A 16,890-nucleotide genomic window follows, 5' to 3' on the forward strand; every position below is an offset into this window, starting at 1 on the left:
CTGAACACGCACAAGTTTGCGGAGCATATATTGCAAGAGTTTGAACTGCGCATGCTCCGGAAATGTGCGCAGTCAGGCCCGGGTGAAGCAGTCATAATCTAATAATATATACTTACGACCAAAGAAGCAGATCTTATGTAAGCAAAGCTCAGTGAGGCTGTACACTGTGTTGGACACAAAAGAAAATATGCCAGTTTGGAGTACCCTTTGCACCTAGTATAGGGTGGGTGCAAATATGTGCTGATGACAGGGTCGGACTGGTCCACAGGGGTACCAGGGAAACCACCGGTAGGCCCCACTGCCTGAGAGCCCACTCCTTCCTCTAGGGATCAGGTTCCACACTGTGCACTTGTATTATACATGGTAGATATGTTGCATTACACTGCACTAAACTATTGTGTATTTCAAGCCTCTGTGGAGGCTGGCCACACCCCATTTGTAGGCTGGCCACACCCCTAAGTATGGGCCCCTATCACTGCATTCCCTCGGTGGGCCCTTCATGCCCCAGTCCGACACTGGCTGATGATGATTAGTAGCAATTAGTAGCAGATACAGCCACATACAGGACACATGTTTGTACACAATGGCAGATGTTCAGGCAAACTGAGCGATTATCGGCATATTGTGCATATGCTGCGATCACAATGCGCATGTGTGAGGGCGCCGCAATTGTATATGCATACAAACATAAATTAGACCCGCAATGCGGTAGAAGGGCGGATATATGCATTTTGTCTAGACCCACAATGCGGTAGAAGTGCGGATATATGCATTTTGTCTAGACCCACAATGCGGTAGAAGGGCGGATATATGCATTTTGTCTAGACCCACAATGCGGTAGAAGGGCGGATATATGCATTTGGTCTAGACCCACAATGCGGTAGAAGGGCGGATATATGCATTTTGTCTAGACCCACAATGAGGTAGAAGGGCGGATATATGCATTTTGTCTAGACCCACAATGCGGTAGAAGGGCGGATATATGCATTTTGTCTAGACCCACAATGAGGTAGAAGGGCGGATATATGCATTTTGTCTAGACCCACAATGCGGTAGAAGGGCGGATATATGCATTTTGTCTAGACCCACAATGAGGTAGAAGGGCGGATATATGCATTTTGTCTAGACCCACAATGCGGTAGAAGGGCGGATATATGCATTTTGTCTAGACCCACAATGCGGTAGAAGGTCGGATATATGCATTTTGTCTAGACCCACAATGAGGTAGAAGGGCGGATATATGCATTTTGTCTAGACCCACAATGCGGTAGAAGGGCGGATATATGCATTTTGTCTAGACCCACAATGCGGTAGAAGGGCGGATATATGCATTTTGTCTAGACCCACAATGCGGTAGAAGGGCGGATATATGCATTTTGTCTAGACCCACAATGAGGTAGAAGGGCGGATATATGCATTTTGTCTAGACCCACAATGAGGTAGAAGGGCGGATATATGCATTTTGTCTAGACCCACAATGCGGTAGAAGGGCGGATATATGCATTTTGTCTAGACCCACAATGCGGTAGAAGGGCGGATATATGCATTTTGTCTAGACCCACAATGCGGTAGAAGGGCGGATATATGCATTTTGTCTAGACCCACAATGCGGTAGAAGGGCGGATATATGCATTTTGTCTAGACCCACAATGCGGTAGAAGGGCGGATATATGCATTTTGTCTGCCCTGTGCTGCTTTGGAGTGAGGTAAGCCCAATTTACTTCCAACTAAACAGCTGATGCTTGATGGTAAAAGAACCCACTGCTGTCACAGCTGCTCCTTTGCTGTGCTGTAAGCTCCCATTCTCATATCTAACACAGTGAAACAGCCATGCACCCTGCCTTTGCAGCTGCAAAAGAACATGCACCTGTGTGGTCACTCCACCAAAGTCAAATCCCAATAGCTCCATTAAAGTTATGCTAGCTTCATTCTGGGTGTCTGCCGCAAAGAATACCAGGACACATGGGAGCTGTACAAACACAAAGCTCCAGCAGATTCTGAATTAATATTGGGAGGCGACTGATATCCCCCCCTACCCCCACCCCGTGACAAAATGTAAGCTGAGCTGTGAAGGCCCACAAACCCTTCTATCAGATAGTACGAGCATGTCTGCAGAGACAGACGCCCAAAGTCCTCCCACAGCGGTAGGCCATACTAGCTGCCTTTTACAGGGTATGTGCACCACAACTGCTTCAAGTTCTAACACCTACGTTGCTGCTGGTTAGTAGAACCTTCCCACCCAACATCATCATAGAAACCAAGAGTTAGTAAGAACAGAATTAGGAATGGAAAAACCAAAAACGGGAAGGGGGGTGGGGGGGGGGTGGAACACACACAATTTCACAAGATGGCTGATGGGCTCGCCCCTAGCCTTATGAATCAAGATAGAGCCACTCCTAAAAGCTCCCTAATGGGCCAATCCTGACCACTCACAAAAATTCCCCAACCTAATCTACCTAGCAACAGTTGACGAATTCCCTGCCAATTACAAAAAAATGAGGACTCTTACAAACCCTTAAGCCTATACGGCCCTCTTCTTATTTTAACAATGACCAAATACAGCACAAATATTACCAGGGAAAGCAAAAATCACCTTCACCAACCGACCAACTCAGAACTGATATCGGCCCTGCTTGCAGTGCGATTAGGCCATATGGCATATCTGCTGCACAGTCCTATCATCTGCCCACACGCAGCACTTGTACTGGACAGTGTACATGGCAGCATCAGGCTAGTGCAGAGATTGTCAACCTTTTACAACTCGCGGCACACTAAACAAGATTTAAATATTGCCAAGGCACACTCAAATATAATGGTGATGCATGGTGCAGTTGCGTATCCTAGGATGTCATGTCGCAGCTTCTCCATAGGTAACGTCTGAGCCACATCTGTGAAAGCCAGAAGAGCCCAACACTGCCCTTGCCCAAAATTAGAACTGGCTCTGCAACCACTAAACCCACCAGTATTGATCGTTCCAGGGCCTCAGTAGAGGCAAAACACAGACGGGCCTGGCTCTGCTTCTATGGCGGCACACCTGGAGACTGCTCAGGGCACACTAGTGTGCCACTGCACCGTGGTTGAAAAACACTGGGCTAGTGGCACTGTACTTTATGCAAAGGAAGAGGAGGAGATGCAGCAGCAATCTGAGTGATTTCAAAAAAATGTATCCCTAATACATGATAGCTCTGCTGGCAGAAATAATAACGGGGTAACTGTGGCAGCTTCTCGTTAACATGGCGAAAATATGTGATTTTTTTTTTTTAACACAACAATATGGATTTATGCAGCCATGACCTGCCAACCTCCCCAGATATGAGGTCATTTTAGCTTACATCAAATGTCAAATAAATGACTAACTGTTTACTTAAAACTGACACCAGATCACAAGCTCCATTTCCGGAGATAAGCAACTGGCAATGGTAATCTGGGACAGTGAACACGCCTTTTGTGCGTCTGTGACTGTCTCTTTCATAAAGCTTTATACAGAATTCCGTACAAATCAATTTATAGGATGTGTAGAAAAAATCCCTTGTGCTCTGAGTAAGTAACACAAGTTCTATTCTGTAGAACACTTTGGATAAGACCTCAGATTGTTTTATTTGCTTGATAATCTAAGCGTACAGTATGTATATGTCATGGGATTAAGGTATAAACCACTGCATGTGTCTGAGAGTTAGGACAAAACATCTTTTCAGTTATTCTTAGCAAAATATCATCTCATATTCTGGTTTTGCTAGAACTAGCATACAACTAATTCTTCTGTATATTCCCCCCTGCTTGTCGCACATTACTGCTGTGGCTGATCTATAAAACCATAATGAGCTTTGTTAGGTTCTAGCGCACACCTGAACATCTCATTCACAGATATTTCTATCTTTTCAAGTTAACCAACCCTGACTGCTTAGTGCTACCCACACCCCATCCCCGCAATGTTTATTTTCTGTAAGCGGTCTGTGAAATTCCGCCTAACCTTTCATAAGACACAAAAAACTGCATGAATGTCCCAAACAAGACTAAAAGCACAATTATCACTTATAATAGCCAAGACAAAACAACAAAGCCGAAGGCTTAGTGTACATTCTGAAGCTGTCGGACCAGCGAACAAAGAAACGTATTCCATTATGATCATGTTGAATAATCCTATTTAAATCTGATTCTGAGCAAGATGTGATTGAACGGTTTTCTCTAACATTTTCTCTTAAAAAAAAACCTTGCAAAATGTCGGTTATTTATTTTTAAATTAAATCACTGATTATTATTATTATTACTATTATCCTTTATTTATATGGCACCACAAGGGTTCTGCAGTACCTTACAAAGTAAACAGAAACAGAATGAACATAACAATAAAAAAGTGACCACAACCCCGTACACACTAGAGAGATGTGTGCTGAGCGATCTGTCACAGACCGCTCAGCACACATCTCTCCCACGCTCAACACAGCGCAATGTGTGCTGAGCGAGGGGGGGGGTTCTGTACAAATCTAGTACCGGCGATAGCGACTGTGGGGCATACACACGGAGAGATTCGTGCTTAACTTCTAAGCAATCTAGTCAGATTGCTTAGAATTTAAGCACAGATCTCTCCGTGTGTACCCCCCTTTACAGTACAGAACATTACAGGACATGGACATGGTTTATAAACATTGCTGCATCAGCACTCATAATACTCGAATAAGCAGCAGGGTGGCAGAAACCAAGGGTTAGGTGCTGTTGTAGGCAGTAGGGAGGAGATGATGTTATACGCTGGGAAAGGGAGGAGATGATGGTATAAGTTGGGAAGGAAAAGCAAATGAGGGAAGAGGACCCTGCTTGTGAGAGCTTACAAAGTGCTACTATCACAGCGCAACTCACTACATAATGCAATATTCAGAATAGGTTGGGTACGAAATCCTGGCAGTCAGAATCCAGATGGTCAAAATCTAACACAGCCCTCCAGCAGCCTAATTCTTAAGGGGGGTACTCACGGAGAGATCCATGCTTAAAATCTAAGCAATCTGACTAGATTTCTTAGATTTTAAGAACAAATCACTCGTGTGTACCCCCCACAGCGATAGCGATGTGGGCTCAATCTAGCACGTCGCTCATTTCACCCGCTGGGTGAAATGAGCGGCCCCCCATCCTCCCCCGCATGGCCCAGCACACATCGCGCTGTGCTGAGCGGCGGGAGAGATGTGTGTTGAGTGGTTCGCTCAGCACACATCTCTCCCGTGTATATGGCCCTTTACTGTCCCCTCCTGCAGCTTAACCCTAACTGTCCCCGCCCACAGCCTAACCCTCCCTCCGCAGCCTAACCCTAACCACCCCCATCTTGCAGCCTAACCCTAACCCGTCCCCCCCCCCCCCCTCCCCTCCCGTGCAGCCTAATCCTAAGCACCCATACCCCTGCATCCTAACCCTCCTTCAGTGCCTAACCCCCCCAGAGGGATCCGGAAGGAATCTAACTGTTGGGATCCTGTGACTGCATCACCTTAAGAACTACATATGAATGCAGTAATTATTAGACTATTGTTCCAATCGAATCATTTCAAAACAAGCAACTCATTCCTAATCAGACAGGAAATTTTAGTAGAGAGCAGAAGGGTGTTCCACAAAGTAATGTTTCTTTGCCTGTTTTATTAATGTATGGGTATTACCATTAGCAGCTAACATTCAGATACATTTCCCAATGAAAGATAAACAATTGAAATTGTTGTGTTTTTTCTGTTTCCTGCGTATGATTTTAGAAACAAGCACATAACACAAAGTTGCTTCTAACTAAACAAACTGAAAGACATTTCCATGCTAATGAGCGCAAGCACTACAGTAGTGGTGAGGGGACGACCGTCCAGGATGTTATGAATGCTGGTGTTTCCTGATGTCTTTTCTATAAAATAAAGTTTGAGGAAATGAGTCAAATTCCTGAAATGTGCCATGTGGGCAAATGGAAAAATAAGTGTAAAAACTACTGAAATAAATATGCCATCTGTGGTTTGTGGGCACTACTGGGTTTCTGTAGAGATCAATAATGCTTACAGTAAATGCAATTACCGCATCTGCCAGTACTGGACAAGGTGCTAGGACAGTGTCTCTGGAAGCCACTGAACAGTCCCACATATCTTATGCTGGTGTGGTATGGAAGGTAGATGGTAACTAGATCGACAGTGTCTAGGTCGGCCACTATAGGTTGACAGTAACTAGATCAACAGGGATGCGAGGTCGACATGTTCTGGGTCAACAGGTCAGAATGTCGACATGAGTTTATGTTTTTTTGGTATCGTTTTCTTCGTAGAGTGACCGGGAACCCCAATTAGTGCACCGTGTCCCCTCGCATAGCTCGCTTTGCTCACCACGCTTCGGGCAAGGTTCCTCGCGCCGCTACCACGGTGTTCGGCACAGGTTACTATTCCCAATCGTAGTCCGCGTGGATCGGTAAGTATGAAAAGGTTCAAAAAAAGAAAAAAATTGTGAAAAACTCATGTCGATCTTTTGACCTGTTAATCTAGAATAGGTCGACCTAGAGACCATATTGCCCTAGAAACCCTGTCGACCTACTGTCGACCAATAGTGGTCGACTTAGATAGTGTCGACCTAGTTACTGTCGACCTAGAGACCGGATCCCATCTTATGCTATACATCAGGCTAGGCAGTCTTTGTATTAGAAATACAACTCTCATCGTCCTCAGACAAGCTGTAGTGAAAGCTGCCGCCATCGCCCTACTGTTCACCACAATAGTACCTTCACCTGTGTAGAATGTAGAAAGCTGCATCTAATGGACAGAAGTTCTGCTCCGGCATATAAAGCAAAGCCTTATACCAGGATGTGACTCCCTCCAGGCAACAGTGATTGTTAAATGCAGCATTTGGAGCCCCATGCTGACTTCCAGCTGTACTGCTTGTTTGTGAGGACTTAAACATAAACCTTCTTGCTTAATGAGCTGCGAAACAATACATCCCCTTTAAAATGATCAAAACTCCTCTACTAAAGAAAAAAATATTTTGGTTTTGATCAGCCACAACCAAATTTTGTTAATGCCTTCACAATGATTAGCTGGAGGAGCTACATTAGCATTGATACATAATACTGGTTTGACTTACAATACAAAAAAAAAATCAGAACATTATTTATTTATTATTAATTTATTATTAATTAACAGTTTCTTATATAGCTCAGCATATTCCATTGCGCTTTACAAATAGAAACAACAGTGATAAAACAAAACTGGGTAATTACAGAAATAGAGGTAGGAAGGCCCTGCTCACAACCTATAGGGAAATAGGCATTGATACACAAGGATAGGTGCTATTTATATCATAATGGTTCACCAGATTGCAAAGGTTCTTGGTGGGCTGTATGTTATGGCCACACAGCAATGTTGGCCTGGGGTCAGGAAGTAGGGAAAGTGATGGAAGAGAAAATATGTGAGGATATGTGTGGACTGTACAGTGGAGATGTAATTGGATAGTAAAGGTTATGAAGATTATGTAGGCGGTTTCTGAATTTGATAAGCTTGTCTGAAGAGGTGAGTTTCCAGGGAACGCTTGAAGATTTGGAGACTAGAAGAGAGTATGATTGTGCGTGGGAGGGCATTCAATAGAGTGGGTGCTGTGCGTGGAAGAGCATTCCACAGAGTGGGTGCAGCCGAAGAAAGTCCTGCGTGGGACGAGTAATGAGTGTGGATGAGAGACGTAGATCTTATGAAGAACGAAGAGGTCAGGTTAGGAGACAATTTGAGATAAGCGAAGAGATGTACATTGGTGTCGTTTTGTTAATGGCCTTATGTGGGAGTAAAATTATTCAATACTGTATACAATAGAATACAGGTAACCAATGGTGGGACTGTCAGAGCGGATCCACAGAAGATAGAGCCATGTTTGTATTCATCATTTGTTAAGGAGGCCATACGTAAGCAACCAGCCATAAAGCCTGAGTGGGCAAATCTATGTCCAAAGCAGACTGATTCGCACAGCTGGATCCCAGGAGGCAGGAAATTTCTGCACTTGTCTCACATAATTGGTTTATTCGCCAACCATATTTTCTTACAGTACCTGATCGACGTGTTATACTTCTATACCAGTGTTTCTCAAACTTTGTCCTCCGGACCCCTAACAGTTCAGGTTTTCCAGATCTCCTAATTGGTGCACAGGTGCATTCATTACTGTCACCATTTAAAAGTTCCACAGATCTGGAAAACATGAACTGAGGACCCAGTTTGAGAAACACTGTCTTATACTATATTTTAAATAACAACAACTGTTTCCCTCCTATCCTCATCATGGGGATAGTCCCATATAGAGGTATTTATATTGCTAAATACGTATTATTTATGTTTTACCAGTTATTGGTACTTTGATACTGCGTTCTTTGCAAGTCTGGAGCACATATAATACAGGACAGACATGTAAATAGACATGGTCAGTGAAGGTATTTCTGATAATGAGCAGATTTCAAGGACCAATTAACATTTACTGTCCACTTAACTCCCTTCATTGCACTGCAGAGATGCTTAGCGGTTACTGAGACCAGCTCCCCTAAAGCCAAATGATGTCATTAAACCAATACTCAATTACTACCCATAAATGCATCCACGAAGCACGCTGTACAAGTAACTGGTGGCATAAAAATAAAATGGCATCATTTGTATGATCAAAAGCTAATTATTCCTACACTTACCTAAGGTTGTGATTCCATAAATACCAGAAATAAAAAGAGCCCTTTACACTAGCTTCTTCTTGTGATTACTGTAAATCAGGTCTCTTGTTTTGTACAGAAGACATAAAATAAGTAATCAGCTACTATACATCATATCCAGGGATATGTAACCATCACACGCAGGTGGGAGAAGCGTGTATTGTGTTCTATGAGGAGAACTGTGTGTTGTGCTATGCAGATCATATTCTTTGAACAGCTGATCGGTAGGCAGTATTACTCACACCTACTCAGAGTTCCTGGTGATATGAAATGGGAAACTGATAACATTCACAGATGAAGGAGTTAATTAGAAATATTTGAAATAAGGCTGTGATCATGGTGGGAAATGTTATTAGGTGATATTGGCCCTGATGCTTACTATCTGTCAATCTACTGAATGATAATGCGCGGAGGCACTCTGATCTAAAACTGGCTGCTCACTCTTTGTGATCTGCTGCAAAACAAGGACATACAGGGGGAGATGTATCAAGCCTTGGCGAGAGATAAAGTACCAGCCAATCAGCTCCTAGCTACCATTTTACAGTCTGTCTTTGAAAAATGACAGGAGCTGATTGGTTGGTACTTTATCCTTCTCCACGTTATTTGTCTCTAAGGGGTTTATTTACTAGAGTGCGGGTTTTTAGAAGCGGAGATGTTGCCCATAGCAACCAATCAGATTTACATATCATTTTTCTAGCACCTTCTATAAGATAATAGCTAGAACCTGATTGGTTGCAATGGGCAACATCTGTGCTTCTAAAAACCCACACTTTACTAAATATAACCTATAAGACTTGATACGTATCTCCTACAATGAGATTTAGCTTGATATGGGATGCAGTCAGGTTAAATAGTCCTCCATCACTGTACAGTATATGTGGCATTATCGTTCCACTGGAAAGTAGAGGTGGCAAATGAAATAATTCCAATCTTGTGCTTGGTTCAGCACCTGAACAACTGGATGAAAGCATCTTGGAAATCCAGAAGATCATAGATCCAGGTCTTTGGCACCTGTCATGAAGATAGCACCATTTCTTACATTGTGATTTATTAAAAGAAATCATTAATTAACAGGCTATTAACTTGCGTCCTTAAGTACCTACAAGCTTCTGGCACATTTCTTATTACAGTGGGTTGTCCACTTTTCAACATCCATATTGTTTTAAGCAGCACCCCCATGTAGTCTTTCATTGTGAGTCCTCCCTTACCTGCATCTTCTGGTACAGCTGTGCTAACACCTTGTCAATGAGAGCACTGTGATATTTCAACTCCCAGCTGATTGAACAGGAGCCACATACAAACTACTGGATCCCATACAATGCAATCCCCTATCCCAGCTGTCTGCATGGCTAGGGTGGGTTCCTTACACCATGGGGTAAATGTACTAAGATGGGAGTTCTATTAAAGAAGGGATGTTGCCCATAGCAACCAATCAGATTCTACTTCTCATTTATCTAGCACCTTCTAAAAGATAATACCTGGAATCTGATTGGTTGCTATAGGCAACTTCCCATCTTAAATAGAACTCCCATCTTAGTCAGGGGTGTATCTAGGAGTCGGAGCGCCCCTGGCAAAGTAAGGGGATGGGCGCCCCCCCATGTTTGAAATAGGGAAGGCATGTGTGCTGAAAACAGGGCTTGGCCACAAAATAGTACCACAAATTCAAATTACAACACACAGTAGTGCCCCTTACTCATTTTACGCCACACAGTAGTGCCCCTTATACCCATTATGCCACACAGTAGTGCTCCTTACAGTGTGAGCCTAATTCAGACCTGATCGCTGTGCTACAAATTTGGTTGTCCTGCGATCAGGTAGTCGCTGCCGAAGGGGGAGTGTTAATTCGCCCGTGCAAGTGCGTGATTGCATGTGTAAAATATCCCTCAGTCAGCGGACAGCTGCAAATCCGTTTATAACTCACTCACCACTGAATTTTTTTTACAGTGTGTGCAGTCCAGGACTAACTCCTACAGTGCGAAAAGAACAGGTTGATCGGGTTAGGAGCTGACATCAGACACCCTCCCAGAAAATGCTTGGGCACGCCTGTGTTTTCCCTGACACTCCCAGAAAACGGGCAGTTACCACCCACAAATGGCCTCTTCCTGTCAATCAGCTTGTGAATGGCTGTGCAATCAAAATTTTCACACAAGCTGTTTGGTGACACATGTGTGCATTGTGGTGCATACCCATGCACAGTCAATCGATAATTGCCCGCTGTGCCACAGCAGCAATCAGTCTGAATCAGGCCCTGTGGCCAGTATTTAGAAGCAGCAATTTACCATGATTTATTAACCTGCCCGGGAAAGTATTTATGGTCAATGTAGTAGGGAATACCAGTGCTGGTGACTGCCAATCATACAATATGTGAACAAACAGAAGCAAATCCTGTCCTTCACCACATAACTGACCCTAAGGAGGACATATAAACACTATTTACTTAACATAATATTTCTTCTAAATTTCTGAATAATAAACTTTAGGCCTAGCGGTGCCGTGATTAAAAAAAACTTTGGGATCCACTGGGGTAGTGTGTTCTTCTCCATAATACACCCCCCCTTCCCCCTCCACTGGGCAGTGTTCTCTTTACTATTACCCCGTGCAGTGTGCGCCCCTGTACATCCTTCCTCTCTCAGTCTCCACAGTGTGCAGTGTGCCCCTACTCACAAAAGGATCCGTTTGAACAGCGCGTTTTCCATGGGCAGGGGGGATGACGCTTGTCACCTCCCGGCCGTTCCTCACACCCCCAGCTGGACCTGCAGGAGCTGCTGCACCGCCCTCCACTCATCAAGCACTGTGGCCCGGTGTCTCACACTGGTCGGCTGCAACGGGACGGGTATCACCGCATGTACTTACTGTTAACAGCGCCGGTGCTCGGTGCCGCATTACCGTGATAAAGCGCTAAAGAAACTACAGCTCCCAGCAGCCCTTGCTGCCGGGAGCTCCCAGCAGCAAGGGCTGCTGGGATCTGTAGTTTTAGAGCGTCCTTACTGTAGTGCGGTACTGAGCACCGGCGCTGTTTACAGTAAGTACATGCGGTGCGAGTCTCCGTCCTTGCCAGGCACTGCTCAGAGGGACTGGGGCAAACTAGGTTCTACCCATGGCCACGGATGACACTGCCGGGTGGCGCCCCTCCTCAGCCGGCGCCCCTGGCAAGTGCCATCCTGGCCAATGGGTAGACATGGCTTGATCTTAGTAAATATACCCCCATGTCTATAACAGTATTATCTGTGCACTGTCAAACAAGGCAGACGTTTTAAGAACTAGGAATATATACAGCTTTGCAAACTTGCATACAAAACACAAATAATTCACTAATATATTAAGGAGAACCGTCAACTGTACCTAACAGCTCTTATGAAAGAGGCTATTGATAAATGATCTAGATTGCCAACCAAAGTGATTATTACAATTAAGTTATGCTATACACAAGCAAACATGAGTTTTGCTGAACTAAATCTGTGTAAGAGTTTAACGCTCTGCAATAGTGATTCTGCTACTTAACAAAAATTTCTGAGCACAAGCTTTTGATATTGCAAATCAAGTCCTATCTCTCTGTAACAAGTCTTTACAAATGTGGAATTTGGACCGCAGTTCCATTTGAATTCTAGAACAAAAATTCTGGGGTCTTTTTACTAAGCCTTGGTGAGAGATAAAGTGGATGGAGATAAAGTACCAACCACTAAGGTGGGGAATTGCGTCATCTCAATCTCACAAGCTTTGAAGGGAGCAGAGGCCGGCTGTGAGAGTACAGTGGAGCTGCGGCACAACGTATAAGAGAAGTGCCTTCACCAGGAGTGAACTACGCTCCACCACAGCGGAAGCGCTGTATTACACAATGTGGAGCTGCGGCACAACGTGGAGAGAAGTGCCTTTACAAGGAGGGAAGTACGATCCACCGCAGCACATAGCGGGAGCGCTGTATTACACAATGTGGAGCTGCGGCACAACGTGGAGAGAAGTGCCTTTACAAGGAGGGAAGTACGATCCACCGCAGCACATAGCGGGAGCGCTGTATTACACAATGTGGAGCTGCGGCACAACGTGGAGAGAAGTGCCTTTACAAGGAGGGAAGTACGATCCACCGCAGCACATAGCGGGAGTGCGGTATTACTATCATTAGCGGCAATCTTGCCCTCAATGGGCACAGCACATAGCGGGAACATCAAACCATACGTACCAGCGGTAACTTTGCCCTAAATAGGTACAATAAGCAGCATTCCAACTTCTAGTGGTGGTTTCACCCTGAATGCACACTGTACACCGTGGCAAAGAGTTCTAGGGGATGTGACAACTGAATATACGTCTCTCTGGATATGGCCACGTAAAAAGGATAACAGTACCAGTCACCGTGAGAACTGTGAAACCTATGGTTCTAAGGAAGCGGTAAATATATTCACATCTTTCTCCGCTTTCTATGTTAATGAATGCCAACTAACCTTCTAGAGCTTTGTGCAATTTCATCTCCTTGTCGCTTCCGCATACCAGCGTTTCTTTACTAATCATTTCATGCTGAATTAACGAAACTTTTGGGCTCAATACGTACCTGCCTCTGATTGTCTCTGATTAATGAGGAGGAATTTATAACTATCTTCGCTGGATTGGTTCTAGCACTTTTATAGTTTTTAGTTGTGACAATTTTGTTTTAAATTGTGATTGTAATAATAATTCATATAATATGCTGGCCAGCTGATGCTCATGTGCAGACTGTGAAATATTTAGATTTGCATATTTTGATACTTGTCTTTCTAAATAAATAAAAACAAAAAAAACCTTTTTAACCCTATACCAGCGCTTTTCTAATTTCTTGTTCCCGTAGAAAAGCTGCAGGTATTTGGTTAACTAATAGGCGCCAGGTCATTTTCTCTTTCTTGCCTACCAACCAGCGAGCTCCATTTTTCAAACCCAGCCTGTAACATGACAGCTAGGAGCTGATTTTCTGGTACTTTATCTCCATACACTTCATCTCTCTCCAAGGCTTAAGGGCCCTACGCACTGGCAGATAAAATGCACGATATGAACGTTCTCGTTCATTAATGAACGAGAACTCGTTCATATCGTGCATTGTGTAGGCAACAACGATAAGCGATGCGCGGCCCCACGCTCGTAAATCGTTGGTGCCCCGTCGCTTGCATGCAGGCCAATATGGACGAGATTGTCCATATTAGCATGCAGTGCTATGGAGCCGGGTGACGGGGGGAGTGAAGAAACTTCACTCCCCCGGTCACCTTTCCCCCGCCGCCGGGTCGCCCGTTGGCCTTTTAATAAATAGGCTTCTCTGTTTAAAAAGTTCTACTGTCCGGAAAACAATGACAGTTGGAGTGCTGTATAACAGACCAGAACAGTCTCACATGTAGCTGCTATAAACCACCTCTTTAAACACTGATGTTATCAACCCCTTTCCTTGTAGTTGAGTCATTACTGGCTTGTCATGTGGTTCCTGTTTATATTTACTACCTTTACTACATACGAACACAAAAAAAAGAACTCTGCAGTCCAATTAATGAGCAGTGTATGTATTTCATCCTGTGTATGGAAATAATCAATTTTACCTGAATAAGTACAAGGTATGTGGATTTTAGGTCTAGACGCAGAACATATGCAGCGCTTGCTTGTAAATTCCTATCCATATTTACTTTTACACTATTATAACCTATAAACAGCAGTTAACGGTCATGTCCCTTTGATGCTTCCATTAGTAATCCCTCTACATTGTTTTATACCTGGGTATTACATTTATTAACTTGGGCACCACAAAGGAAATGGTAATATAAAGAGACCATCTAAGACGCATAAAGTCTCTTGCTGTAACAGACACTGCAGACGTTTATAGTTTAATAAATCAGTAGACGCATATACAGGGCAATGTAACTCATGACACTATCTTAAGAAGCCACAGAACTGGTCAGATGGTTGGGAAATTTTGGGTCACTAGACAAAATACATTAAACTTATTTAGGAAAACAGTGCAAAACAACACATGTACTCCATAACTCATAGCAATTGATCAGCTGTTCAAGGCTAATATAAACTGGCATCTTATTGGTTGCTATAGAATACAGATTACCAAAACATAATGTTAAAATAAATCCTATACACTAAATCAGTGGTGTGTAACTTTTTTTTTTTTTAGCTGGGACCCCAACCATCAGTTTGCCATTGTCACGGTGACATTTTTCCTAAAGATGATGGGTCCAAATAAAATGCATTGCTTACATGACAAATAAGGGACACCCAACAATAGGATCCGAGACCCCAAATGAACTTCTCTGGACGAATGCTGGCCACACACTGCTGGGAATTCACAGCCGATATCAGCAACGATGTGTGTTTCCCAATCTAAATCCCAAATCAGATCATTATCGGGCATATTGCTATACGTACTTGGAAGATTATTATTATTTTTAATAACCGTTATATAAAAAGCTCCAACATATCACAGAGCTCTTTCTTCATGCAAATCAGTGCCTGCCACGGTGGGGTTTACAGCTTCAGGGGTCTATTTGTCAAGGCAGAATCCTTATTTACGGCTAAAATAGATTTTTTTGCCGGCTTTACTGATTCTCCCCGTTTATCAATGGAAGCAGCTTGTGATGATCATCTCCCAGTATTACTAGGTTTACCAAGAAAACAAGCAGGGACTCCGACTGGTGGATGATGTAGTAAGTCTAAGCTTTATGATACCGGATAGGATTATAAAATGCTGAGCACCATTCTGCTAACCTGCCATTTATCAACTAGTAGATTACAGACCACTTTCATGCCAGAAGTGATCAAGCGTCTTGACCTGAAGAGCTGAATAGTTGGATCTCATCCAATGAATACATGTGAGAACAAATTAGACATTGGCCCTGCCATCTGCCACAGCTGGTGCATGTATGGCCAGTATCACACACAAACATAATAAACATATGAGGGCATATTTAATTACCTGCTATGTTGGGGCACAATGTGCCGCTGTGTACAATGATGATACTTGCGGTAGCCCAACATAGCTCATTTTACTGCACAGCCCAATGGGAGTGCAAGGTAAAACAAGCAATGTTGCATTCAATAGATTCCGACCATTCCCACAACGTTTTGACTGCACATGTAATTGAATTGTCCCTATGTATTATTCTCTTAAATATTAAAGTGACAAAAGAAACTCTTACAAGACAATTTTTAGTAATTGCACATTTGGAAACGCATTCCAGTTTTCCCTATTTTCATTAATATTAGTGGATTTTAGTTCCATGGAGCCCATTTATTACTTATCAGACTCGATAATTACAGTTATATATCGCTACTATTCACACCAATAAAAATTCTGTATTAAAAATCGCATCCAGCGACAGGTGCAGCGATAGGAGACCGTCCCTGCGATATGTAAAGCGATCGCATTAGCGATCACTTTATGCTGCTGGACGTCATCAGACAGCGCATGTACAAGTAGCTATTATCCTCTCCCAGTAAATTATGTGATATGGAGCCTATAGGCCATTATAGGATGGTGTTAGCTAACGGGGCTAAGCTCCAGAATGCAAAGATAAATCTCACAATATAGCAGCCCCCGTAGAGACCTTATGAAGGCTGCTAATGCGATCGGAAACAGGGAAACCATTCAGCGGATACTTATATTTTGGGTAGCACACTGTCAGGGTTTTTTTTCCATAAAATGTTTAATAAATATGACCCCATGTGTCGATAAAATATTACTTTAACGAATTGGAGAAAATGGTTTAACCCCCCCATACCACTATTGTTTTCTGATTTGCAAATGACACCTATGTATTGCTTACAAGCTACTAATTAAATATTTGATTAATTATTGTACATAAGAAAACATCTACAGTACTATGGTCCTTAACTGGAGTATTATACAAAAGTAATGCCATGGTACATTTCACATTATACTGCCATTTCATTTTTCCCAGTGTCAGGATACCATCAGTTCCTATGTGCTCAGTGCAGGACACCAAATGCTGAATGGTTATTTTGTAGAGGGCAATTTGCTGAACACTGTAGGAGCAGTTTGTGTTGTTGTCCAGTGTTCCAGTAACCCTAACAACAAAACGAAGGCACTCATTTTCCAACACCTTTTACAAAGGCATGTCTAAGATTTCAGTAAAGTTTTCATTAAGTTCCATGGCAACATTTCAAATGCACAAAACAGACATACAGTAGATAACAGACAACGCAAGGTAAAATAGAAATTGCACATTTCACTTCTGTTCACACTA

At 43.2% G+C, this 16,890-nt stretch overlaps 1 protein-coding gene across 1 annotated transcript in view; it reads right to left on the bottom strand.

Moving 5' to 3' along the window:
• The window catches only part of KIT (KIT proto-oncogene, receptor tyrosine kinase), a 113,845-nt gene that overhangs the window by 95,581 nt on the left and 1,374 nt on the right, over positions 1 to 16,890 (bottom strand). The window lies entirely within an intron of this gene.

Source organism: Pseudophryne corroboree, chromosome 1 (genome assembly GCF_028390025.1).
Source record: "Pseudophryne corroboree isolate aPseCor3 chromosome 1, aPseCor3.hap2, whole genome shotgun sequence".
Classification (NCBI taxonomy): Eukaryota; Metazoa; Chordata; class Amphibia; order Anura; family Myobatrachidae; genus Pseudophryne; species Pseudophryne corroboree.